Here is a 12480-nt window from a genome sequence, read left to right as displayed (position 1 = left end):
AAAATCAACAGGTCAAGTAAGACAAGAGATAAGGCAAATTGTCTCAGAGCAGGTAGGTCTTACCTTCCACCCACACAGGAGGCAAWGAGAGTAACTGCAGGGCTGAACCAAACAGGGAAGCAGGATCTAAACCACACAGAACAGAGGGTAGCTATTCCCTTGCTGCATGACAAGAGAGAGGAATTGGAAAGAAGGGTATTTTTAATGTTGCTTTTCAATTTGTCTCTGAGAAAAATAAAATTGAGCTTATCAGTCTTCCTCCTCAATTATGTTCTAAATGTAAATCTTCTGAGATAAATATGATCAACCTAAAGCAGTGAGTGTTGCAGTTGAGACTTGTGTTAGCTGTGGCATTAGCACTTTCAAAGACTTTGTTCACACCACCCTTASTCCTCCCCCAAATTTTGCTAATGTCAACTTCATAAACACAATCTTTTTGAATCCCAAAGTGTTTAAGGTTAAACAAGATCTGTCTTTTAATGTAGCATTCAACAGGGAGAAGGAGAAAAGGAGGAGAGAGATGGGAAGAGAGACAGAGGGGAGCTGCTAAGAACACTAGGAGTCAACATGTGTGATTTTTTACTTTCTTGTGTGTCTGCACAGCCAAGCAGCTCTACTCAGATGATATARTGGCATCATCAGACCCCAAAGAGACTTTAAACAAAATCAGCACCAAATTTAATTATCTATGACGAGTTAGGCGAAAAAAAAAAAGGAGAGAGTAATTTTGAATTAATGCTACATAAAAAGAAATCATTATTTTTTAAACAGTTAGGGCTRGGACCTGGAGTTGTCACTTGAGATGCAGCCTGCAATAATACAGATTGGATAGTGGGCTTTGCTAGATAAACAAAAGCTTTTTCATAGATGCAACACTAATTTTCAGAATGTTGCTAGGGCAACAGCAGACTGTAACAAGAATTTCTGAATAATGAGCAGGTGGTAATATAGAAAGATCTTCSATTCCTGACTGAATTATTTATACATAATCCGGAATAGTGAGATTTTGAAAAGTAATAGTCTTATTTCACCATCACAAATGGAAATACTACATATCTTGTCTAGAATATTTATTAGAGTTCAAGATATATGTAAGGCAAGATCACTAATCTCACACCTCTAGCATAAAGCAGCAAAAGCAGGTAGTAAATAGTGTATAGTAAAAYGCACTAYATTAGAAAATARYTTTTCTAAKCCAAAGTGAAATCTAACTGTCTACCCAAGATTCTCCTTGTATAGATTCAATAATAATTCCAGAGGGACAGGAACAAATCCTGGCAATTATGAAGTAAGGACCAGACTAACAGAAGAGGACTCGCTTTATGCATCATGCACATCCACCACAGGAATTCTGCCAGCTATAAAATGCTATGGGAAGAAGCGTAATAGGCACTCTAGAGTCTATGCACTTGAAGAGCAATGGCAGCAAGATCTGGCAAGATTTTTGTTAATTTAAAACTTTTAACTCTGATAAGTCAATATACGACTAACTACTGCTAACAAATTCCATCACCTGGCTTTCCAAGCTTCTGATTAGCTGGTCAGCAAAGGTTTGGGTATCTGGACAAGGCCAGCTGTAACATTATTTTTTTGCTGAATATGACAGAAAATAACTATTATAACTCATTYTAAGACTGAACTGTTTCTCCCTGTGACTTCCCTGAGACACTGTAATATACGCAAAAATCACAAACCAGGCCTACCTTTGACGCTTTTTGTCACATATCTCTGTTTTAAATATCAATAAAATAGTAAGATTTGTAGTTATGTTAAGTGAAGTTCCCAGATTTTAGAGATTAGCCGAGTATGTATTGAGATATAAATTCACATGCCACAAGATAACCATATATAAATGATCATAAATACACAAGGCAACTGTATATGAAAGTTCATAAATAAACAACAGAGCTCTTGCAAGTAGCTGACGCGATCAGAAAAACTTTACAAAACACAGYAAAAGATGGATAACCTAATTATTTGGTATTATTTTGATAAATACTTAATTCTCCAYGAAGCCACTCTCTCAAGAAAGACATTGAGGTGTTGGTGTGTGTCTAGAGAAGGAACAGAGCTGGGAAGGGTCACACAAATGCTGTGAGCAGTGTCTGAGGAGCTGGGGTGCTCAGTCTGGAGGAGGCTCAGAAGAGCCTGACTCTGTAACTCCCTCACAGAAAGCTGTGTATGGTGGGGATCAGTCTCTTCTCCCAAGTAACAAGCAGTAGGACAAGAGCAAATGGACTCAAGAYATTAGGAAAAATTCTTCATGGAAAGCGTCAAGCACTGGAACACACTGCCTGGGGAAGTGGTAGTCACCATGCCCAAAGAGATTTAAAAGATGTGCAGATGCGGCACTTGGGGCCATGGTTTAGTGRTGGGCTTGGCAGTGCTGAGGGAAGGGTTGCATTCTATGATCTTAGAGGTCTTTTCCAGCCTAAATAATTCCACAATTCTGTTATTTACTCTATGGAATTGTTTCAGTTTATCTGATTTTCAATTAAGGTGCATTAATTTGAGGACAAGCCCTGGAACAAGACACACTTTAAATTGTGTTGTCATCAGGTGTGACAGCTGTACAGACCTGAACATTCCACAGAGAGCTAAAACAAGTTCAGCTCTGTGAAGTTCATCCCAAACTGAAGTTCATCCAGTGAAATCTCCCAATCTGACACCCGATCAAGTTTTACCAGCAAAGTTTTCCATGCCAGCAAAGTTTCTTGAATGAGGTTATAAAGCRATTCCAGGATAATATCCAGTGGAGACAGCCTAACTCACAGAAGATTAAAGTATTGCATTCTTACAGCTGGACTTCCTATACTGTTTATAAATGAGCTCCTGTCCTCTCTAGCAGCTTCAGTCTGCACAGTTTTAACAACCAGYGCTGAGCAGTTCCCTGCATTGCAGCTGAATCCTGTAAATTCCTTTGTTCCACTTTCTGGTCAGAGGGAGGTAAGAGCAGAATTGCTTCACTAATATGATGCCTCATGAAACAACTGCTGAAGCATGATGTTACATCCCAAAACTGAGGATCCTGGCAACAAGGTAAAATAGAGTACAATGAGCATCTTGCTACTTCCTTATAAATGCTTCTGAAAGCACAGCATCATCATCAGATCAGCAGCTTAATTGCCTGGACCTAGGCACAACGGAGACAGAGAACTAATTCCTCCTTTTCCCAACTGAAAAAAACAGGCAGCATCACGTCCTACCACCATGGTAGTCATGCCTTGCAAAGATATTTCATCTTCTTAAGCTGTGGGGCAGTCAGTCAAGCAAGCACTGCTAACATTTACACTAAGTACCAATTCTAGTGATGGCACATCCTCCTTTCTCATGGTGTGATCACTGAAACAAGAGGCTATTTGTTAAAGAAACTTACCTGTATCTCTCCTTAGAGGGAAGGGGGGGAAGAAAAACCTAACTCAATTTGTTTTACAGTAGGAAGGATTTTATTCAATCGAGAAAAAGTATAAACATAGGAGAAAAACTGCGGCCACTAAGTTTTTATTCTGAAGGATTTTTGTAACTCAAAGTTTAGATGAGAAACTAATKCAGTCCATTAGAACTTAATGAATTTCTTTGAGAAGTTTTCTGGAAAGCTRGTTTTTGGACAAGTATAAAGGCATGAGGAAATTAAAAAATAAGCACCATTGTTTTCTTCAAAAATACTTCAAATGTTGTGGGGCCAAGCGAGTGCAAATTCAACATGAGAAAAAATACCAACTTTCAAAATGCAAATTCCAGATGTACCRTTCCTGAGCTGAACACAGACACACACACACAATTCTGGGGGCAGAGAGTTTTTGAGGAAAGAAAATCTTTCTGGAAATCAGATTTTTCACATTTGAAAGGTGTTTGTTTACAACCAATATTATGTTTTGCCTAACATATTCTCGAAGTGTGAGGAGACCAGGCCAGGGCTACAGTCATTCTCTGTGGGACCAAAGATGGGATAAGGAAAAGAGATGGTGTAAAGAGACAGCAAATTTTAACGCTGCTGTACCACTGAACAAGCCAATACCAAGAYTGAATCTTATTCATGTAGAATAAAAATCTTATTCATGTAGTCAGAATATTTAAGTAAAGGGTTATTAATAATTAATMGACTGTCTATTAATAATTATTAGAATCCTGCATTTCTCTGACCAAAAGGCTTTGCTTTACAGGCAATTCAGGACAGGGACTTTGACATAGTCTTMGGCTACAACAATCCAGGGATTGAGGGTAATCAGGCTGTCCTTGACACATCGTTTCCTTATAAAGATATACAACACACATTAGAATTTACTGACATGCTTTAATATATATTATGTAGCATTTAACAATGTTATGTGTGTTAGGAATCATCTGTAAAATATCTATGGAACTTGCTTTCCCCAAGGCACAGGGAAAAGAGGCTGGGAAGAAAGCCCTTTAATATTAATAACTACAAATTTAGCTGGAAGAATAAATACAGAGGAAGGAAAAAAAAATCCCAAACAACAACTCAGAAACAAACAAAACCAAAAATAAAACCAACTCCAAAATACACTGACCAAAAGGTAAGCCTTGGAAGTCAGAAACAGAAGTTACCAGTCTGAGTCAGAACTTTCTAACAAAAGGTTCATTATTTATATAAACAGAAAAAGAACAAGTACACCAGAAAATCACTACAGCACAACATAAACTGAATTTGAAAGAGTACATCCAAACGAAAAATAAGATTCAGAAAGTAAGTGCTGAAGATACCAGACCCACTAACTACAGAAMATTAGATGTCTCTCATCAGATCACAGGTCCCAAAAAAGAGATATTTTTCAATAGTACAAAATACATGATGGTATCATTTGATGTTCAAACAAGAAGGACAGAACTGAATATAAGGAAAAAAATAACAGTATGTCTGACTTCTGAACAAATTTTAAAGGAAAGAATGAATCAAAGGGACCAAGTCAATGGAAAATGAGTTGACAGAAAAACATTGTAGCAGAGATTGTGCCAAACAGCTCTATTAAATAAAGYAATAGTTCCTAGAAAAAATAAATGGAATAGGCCTAATCTATTTGAATTACATGTAGTATTACAGAGGAAACTGATAAAGCAGAGACAATGGAGATTAACAAAATTCAAATTTTAAAGATGTAACTACCATTCAATTTATTCTCAGAAAAGCTACAGAAGTGTCATTCTAATAAAACCCTGGTAAAGCCTTATATAGAAAATGGTATTTGCACTGATAAAAACTTGTATGGAAAACTTAATTTCATGTGGCTGCAGTAGATAACAGATGGGTAGAAGAGCTATTTAATCTAGAGGAAAACTTTGCCACAAACTCATGTGTCTGTARGTTTTCCACAGTCAGCCAGGCTGGAGGCCAGTAGATATCAGAACCAGATTTTACAACTGCTGTTCAACATGCAAGAAGATAACTAGCAGTTTAATTAACATTAAGATAAAGTTTGACACAGTTATGAAAGCATTATTTCCTGTAAGAAGAAGGGACTGGACTAAGTGACCCAGAGTCTCTCCTTTCAGTCTTTAGCCACTTTCATTCAGTGCACAGTGCAATGAGTTGCATCCCTGTCCATAAACATTCCATTGTTTTACTGGTAATTACAGCTATTTAATAYCAAGGTACCTCCTTGGCGGCCTAGATTCAGTGGCCATCAAACTTTACTGTCAAAAGCCTGTTAAGAAGCCTTCTTAGGATCAAGAATTTTTCCTTAAAATTGAAAGAAACTAGAAAAAGTCCACTTACTTGTACTTTTCTAAATACTTTTCAGGAATAATTTTAAATCAATGTTATGCCCTCCCACATTTTATATGGGAGTCTGTCTTATAACATCAAACATACGTGAGAATCCATCTTCCTTACTGAAGTCATGCCAACATTAACCTATATATATATATATATAGAAACATAGTTCAAAAGTTTTAAAATCGCTGCCATTATAACCAGGTAAATGCAGCATATGCAGACATGAATAAAGTAAGGAYACAGAAAACAACTCCAGATACTGCTAACAGCAGAGTCCCAAGGTTAATAAGTTATGAGCAGGATTAAAGCTGAGCCTGTTCACGTCATGCACCAGGACTTTCTTACTGTTCATATCATGAGCAGTCAGTTCATCAGATACACACACCCAGCCTGGGCAGATGTGACACAGACCTGCAGGACACTCTGCTGCCTTTCTGGAGCACGCAGATACAAAACATTCATATGGACAACTAAAAATCCAGTCAGATCCCTGTGATCTCAGTSAAGTAACAGGCTTTATGATTGTCACCACTGATTTAAGACATGCCTGAATTCACACACTGTCTGACCAGAAKATGAAAAGTCTTGTCAAGGTCTCCCATTCCCTATTATTCCACATSWTAAAAATGTGCTAAACTGTTTCCTRCTTAAAAGTAATCTATATTTCACTGCATACTGGAAAATAGGAAAAGAAAAAGTTACTGAAAGAGTAGCTACACATTTATAGCTCTTGATCTTTATGGAACACTACAATTTTAAGCCACTGCTATCAACCAAGGAAGACAGACACAAACCCAGTTTTTAACACTGTCCAATATTTCAACAGAAAAGRCCAGATAAAAAGCTGATTGTGTTCTGAGTTGGGACAGCTTTCACTACTATTTTGATATGCARCTCTTAATAAGGACTACTGGTCTTTGTGCTTTTCAAAYCAAACTTTGCAGTGTCAGTAAATACAAGATTAGGTASCACTAACGGAATGGCATCAWGGTGAATGAGGAACAGCCAACTGTTGGAATATCATGCATTGCATTAACTGGGTTAGCCCAGTAACATAGTTTAATCTTTTCATATTAAAAATTCAGGTCAATGGTGCCATTGAAGCTCAGAAATCTTCCTCAAAACATGGTATTACTTATTACACTGGATGAAGGCTCTTCTGTATTGAAATCATTACTAGGTAAGCTCAGTCTGGGGTCACTTGCTTCTCCCAGTAAGAATGTTCACATAAATATAGGTGTTCCTCTCCAGAAGCCAATATTTGAAACTAGAGGGAAACAGATCAAACCCACATGAAATATTCAGATGAAAATCATAACACTTTTACAACTTAACACAATAGTTTGTGTGAAAGATTCAYATCCATTTGTTAGATCACAAGATTGAAGTAGCATTCCTACGGCAGCTTCCATAAAGTCACTTAAGAGCTTTACAAGTATTTGGAGTCCTTTTCCTCCTCCAATCCATACCACAAGGATGACATTTCAGAGCAATACTGGCACTGCTTTGTGGTACAACTTTAAACCCTTGAAAGAGCAGTTTATTTTTCCATGACAATAATGCAATGTACAGCCAAATACACACCTAGAAGCCTTCTCAGAGATTAACTGTAATGAAAATACATTAAAGATCACTTTGATGTGCTTAAAAAAAAAGAAGAAACCACAACACCTAACCTAAGAGAATAATAACTTGCAACCTTCACTACAAGTTAAAATTAAGGACTCATTACAGTCAATTCTAACACTAAAAATGTTATCAGGAGACATTCTGAGTATCCAATTGCCATTTTACCAGTTTCTGCCACTAACCTATATGGAACACTCACTAACACAATTAGTTATATGAATCAGCTTCCCTTGGTTTTCCATTGGAAAGCCTTTGGGCAAAAGTTCTTGTTCAGGAATAGTCTGAATTTGCAAGTGGAAGAAGAGTAAGGACCCATCAACTAAAAAAYGCAAGCCAGGATATTTTTGGAGTCTAAGTACTGACAATATGTGTAGCTTCGCTAACCAATCTAGKTACTTCTGAGGAAAGACAGAAACTGGTCAGTGCTCGGTTCTTCCTTTAAGTTAGGAAATAGATTTAATAGATTACAAAAGAAAGAGAAAAAAGAATCTAGTCCTAGCAGCAAGCTGCACTCCTTTTAAACACCTACAGAGCACATTGAACCTGAAATGGAGCTCTTCCTCCGAAAGATTGAAGGATTAACTATGCTTTAAAGGAAAATGGCTTTTTTCTGTACACTCGGTTGAAATGCTTCAAATCATGCYGTAAAACCATGGACAAGAATTCCCCACAAACTGATTTACTCATTTTGTTACTGCCTCATTTGGGTACAAAAACTGAACATTTGATCAAAGCTAGCAATTCTTTCATGTCTCTCAAAACTCCTGCTATATCTCCACAAGAGCACACCAAATTCTTCCAAGTTCACTTAGAACATGAAAACAGATGGAAATGTGCTCATGGAWCCAGCATCGGTCAATGATGCAACTGCTCCTAGCTCCCCACCAGCAGAAGGAGGTYCTGATGCCCAAGGCTCTGACAGGAGAAAGGACTGTGAGAACATTCCTCAATCTGCTGTTGGCAGGAGCACTCGAATTAGTTCRAACCTCACTCACCAGCTGCACACCAACAGCTTTTTCCAGATTCAGCTGCACTAAAGAAGTCACTGATCTCACTTCCAGTCACCATTTCCTCCATCTGCCAGTTAAAGTGCTCCTCCAAGTCTCCTAATAGATGTTTCAGTTTGATAGATTAAGAGACCTTCATTTTACACAGTAAAAGTTTGGGAAGTCCTCACAGAAACAGCTCATTAAACAGCCCAAAGGAGGTGACAGAGGACAGGAACAAAAAGCCAAGGATACCGCACCTYGATGGCCTCTTTCACAGCAGCAGGTATTTGCAAGGACTGCATCTATTTACGTCTTGCTACACTTAACATAATTTAAATGCCTTAGTTGGATACCTGCAGCAACCTATCATACTTCACTTGGCTGGGAATAATTCTTACAATGACTGTGGCTGGTTTAAGTGCTAGCCAATTATACAGAACTTTTTCTAGAAAAAGGCAAAACTCARGACTGGATTTTTGCTAAACTAAATCCAGTGATGACATCATCTGCATTTACACCTTTTAGAGGTTTTTTTTTTGACTCAGAGATGCAAGTTATCCAAAACTATGCTTTCAAAATGAAGGAATAATATGTTATTTAGTTACAGCTTAAATGATATTTATGACATTTGTCCTGACAAGTTTTAGCCTTCAGACCATTCTATACACAACTGGACAAAGACCGTTCATTCATGGCAGTACAAACTTGTGAACAAACCTGAGGAGGGGGCAGAGAAGTTAAGAGTGCTAAATAAAGGACAGAATTCCATAATAAGAATTGATGTAGGGAAGGACAGTAGAGAACAAAAACCTCTTAGCACCAGATAAAAAAAGACAAGTGAACAATGTAGTACATAATTGTTTATGCAGAAAGCAATGGCTGCTGAGGCATAATGCCCCATTTCCTTACAGAGATCCAAGATAAGGAGTAGAAAAGAAACCCTCGAAAAAGCATCCCACAGTAATCTCAAATCTACACTTCAGCAGGCTGGATCCGAACATACAATAACCAAATATACTTGGAAATTTAATTCCATATATTGAAGAAAAGTGCCTATCATAAAATGATACATTGACRGGATTCTCATAATACATACATTAAACTACAGGAGACTAACTTATGCACATGAATAGCAGTGCAGGCTSTTCTGTAATTAAGGCTGCTGCCCTTCATAAATCTGGTTTCAGACATTATCTCCTCCAAAACACTCCAAGTTATGAAATCAAAATAAGATTATCAGCAGGCCCAAAGTTTTCCCAACAATATTTAATCATAATCTGTTGCTGATTTATCATCTCCCAGAGAGAGAGCTTTCCAACATCACTTTCAAAAATCTCTTATTATTGTTATACAGCATATTCATCCATCACCTCAAAGAAAATGAAGGAGGATACACAAAGAACCACATAAASCCAACTTTAATGGGCTTCCACAGATACTATGATCCAGAGTAAGCAACACATTAAGGCACTCACATTGATTCTTCTTACCTAAAGAATACGGTGTGAATGACATTATTCAGGTATTGCACTGCCAAACGACTCCTCTTTCCATCACTAAAAGGCTCAATGTGGAATGCAGCTTTTAACAAAAGCCCCTGGGTCATTCCTAGCTGCCCATTCCTAGGTGAAATGGACATGGAAAAATTGCCACTAAAAGCCTGACTGGACTCAACACCCCTGCAGTCCTTCAGMCCAGTGATGCCAGGATTACAGGATATTCTCCCACTTCTATTGAAAGCTCCTTAGCTGTCACACCCAAGAATTACAGCACTTCGTATTAAGCTACTGCTTAATTCTCTTAGTGTCTTTGAAATAAGAATTTGAGTACACTGAAAAATTTCAGATCCAATGCACTTCAACTAATAGGGCACCCAAGGWGGTTCAYACTTTTATCCAGSTWGTAAAAGTCAGAACATAGTTGTYTAGCTCCCTAAAACTGAACCATGCTGCCGACAGATATTAAAAGGTTTTATTTCAAATGCCACCTTATAGCCAATTCAAAGTTTACATTGCTCCCTTACCTGACAACTCACTCTTAAGAGAATACGCTGTCAATCAGAAGGCCTGTTTTCTCCAAGGTGTCCAAAAAATGCAACAGTATCAACTACTTTTAAAAGTCTGGAACAGTACCTTGAAACTTTAAACACATAAATGTATTTAAATAGWTGTGGTGCTACATCTCTTAGTCAAATTAACCCTGGGGAGAGGAAGATATGTGAAAGCAGTGATACAAAGACATGAAGTTGAATTAACAGAGGCCACTGTAGCATACTGAYAGCACCTTTCAACTGAATAAACCCCAAAAGCGTGGTATTTTGTATTGTATCCAGAGCTGAGCCTAGAACATTTCACCTAAACCATTCAGATGGTTTGAAACAGTTTCACAGACAAACTTGAAGCAAGTAATAGAAAATAAGACKATGGTGGAAGGCTACTATACTGAAACATGAGAAGAAATGAAAGACAAAAACTTTTTAAGTAAAAAGTATAGGCAGAATTGTATTTAAGATGAGAAAAAACAAAGTAGTAATACCAGTCTCCTCAACATTTCCTTTATTCCTCTTAACAGACATACAAAGCTAAAATATAATCAGACAACCACTGCAGCAGATTCGAGTAACTGACCCCAAATCTTTAAGAAACAGTCTCCGGAACACTGCTAACAAACTTAACCCAGTACACTCCATCCCCCTCAAAATCACTGGTATTTAGAGAAATCTCTTTTTATTCATGAGAAAAGTAGCAGTTGATCTTGACAGTAATTTAGTTTTCTAAAATAAAAAGCGACCAAGCAGTGCAGTTGCAAGTACCACATGTTTGATCTTCCAAGATTTAAAAGGACACAAGTCTTAACATTATCTTTGCCATGGTGGCTTCTGTAAATTGAGGAGTATAAGCAATAAGTTACTTAATTTCTAYAAAATACTCAAACCCTTGACATCACAGTACTTACTGTAAAACAAAGGCTTAATATTAGCTGCATGCCAAGCCAAGGGAAGACTGTCAAAGAAAATGTGTTTCCATTACCATTTCTTTCTCCTGGTAACAAATTATTTCAACAAAACACTTTGAAAAATAATCAGAACTTCATTTTACCTTTCACTTCAACAGTAAATACACATTCCTAATCTAACCTTCACAAGACAACCTGCCCTGTAAGACAGCTGCTTAATACTCAGCCAAAAAGCATGTCTCAAATACATTACCCCTTGTAGAAGACAAGACATGAGAAARCAACCCCATTAGAAACTGCAGGTTAATGCCGGAATGCAAAAAGGCCAGTGTCAGACACTGCAAGAGAAAAACCCCAATACTTTCCCTCCTCTGCTTTGGGCACACAAGGTATCTTCGGTTTCAGGTTAATGAGAAAGGGGCATCAAAATTAAAAATTAAGACTATTAGCTAAACCACTCCCAAGATAAGGAACATTACGGTAGATTGTACTATCTGGCAATGCACCCTAAGCAAAGTGTGCACCACTCTTGGTTTTTTTTTCATCACCTACCTAATCCAGCTTTCTATGGACATCACACAAATCCAGCAACATGGATGTGTGCAAATCTTCTCACATGAATAATCTGAGTAATTCTTAGACCCCATGTAAGAAAAGCTGTTCCTCACTTTTTTTTGTATCTCATTCTGTCTTCCTCATAAAGTGAAACCTTTCTTCGGTGCTGAAAGCTCATCTAAAAACGTTTTTAAAAGAAATGGTAAAAACCAGGCTGTGACGTAGTTTGCTTGCGAGTCTACTTACACTTTATATTATAATATGGTAGATACAACCCCACGCAGAACTATCCAACATGCGGTAGAAATTAAATTAAAAAAACCAAAACATAATAGATGAACAGTCCTGTGTCCCGCTTCGGCCAGCCCTGGCTATATTAGGGAAGGGGAAAGGCCGGGCTCGCCCCGCCGGACCGCGACCCCCGGCCGGGCTGGACCCGCCRGCCCCGCGGCCGCGCCCCCCCTCCCTCAGCGCTGCCCCCGTTCTGCGCACTGCGGGCGCGGCCCCCCCTCCTCCCTCAGCGCACTGCGACCCCCGCCTGCGGGAGCGCCTTCCCTGGCGGCATCCCGGGCTCCTCACCGGGGCGGAGCGCTCCTTCCTGGGCTCCTACCCGGGCTC

The sequence above is a fragment of the Malurus melanocephalus genome, unplaced genomic scaffold (genome assembly GCF_030028575.1).
Source record: "Malurus melanocephalus ecotype Western Australia unplaced genomic scaffold, MMel_1.1 scaffold_67, whole genome shotgun sequence".
Classification (NCBI taxonomy): Eukaryota; Metazoa; Chordata; class Aves; order Passeriformes; family Maluridae; genus Malurus; species Malurus melanocephalus.
Note: the sequence above shows the minus strand (reverse complement) of the source record.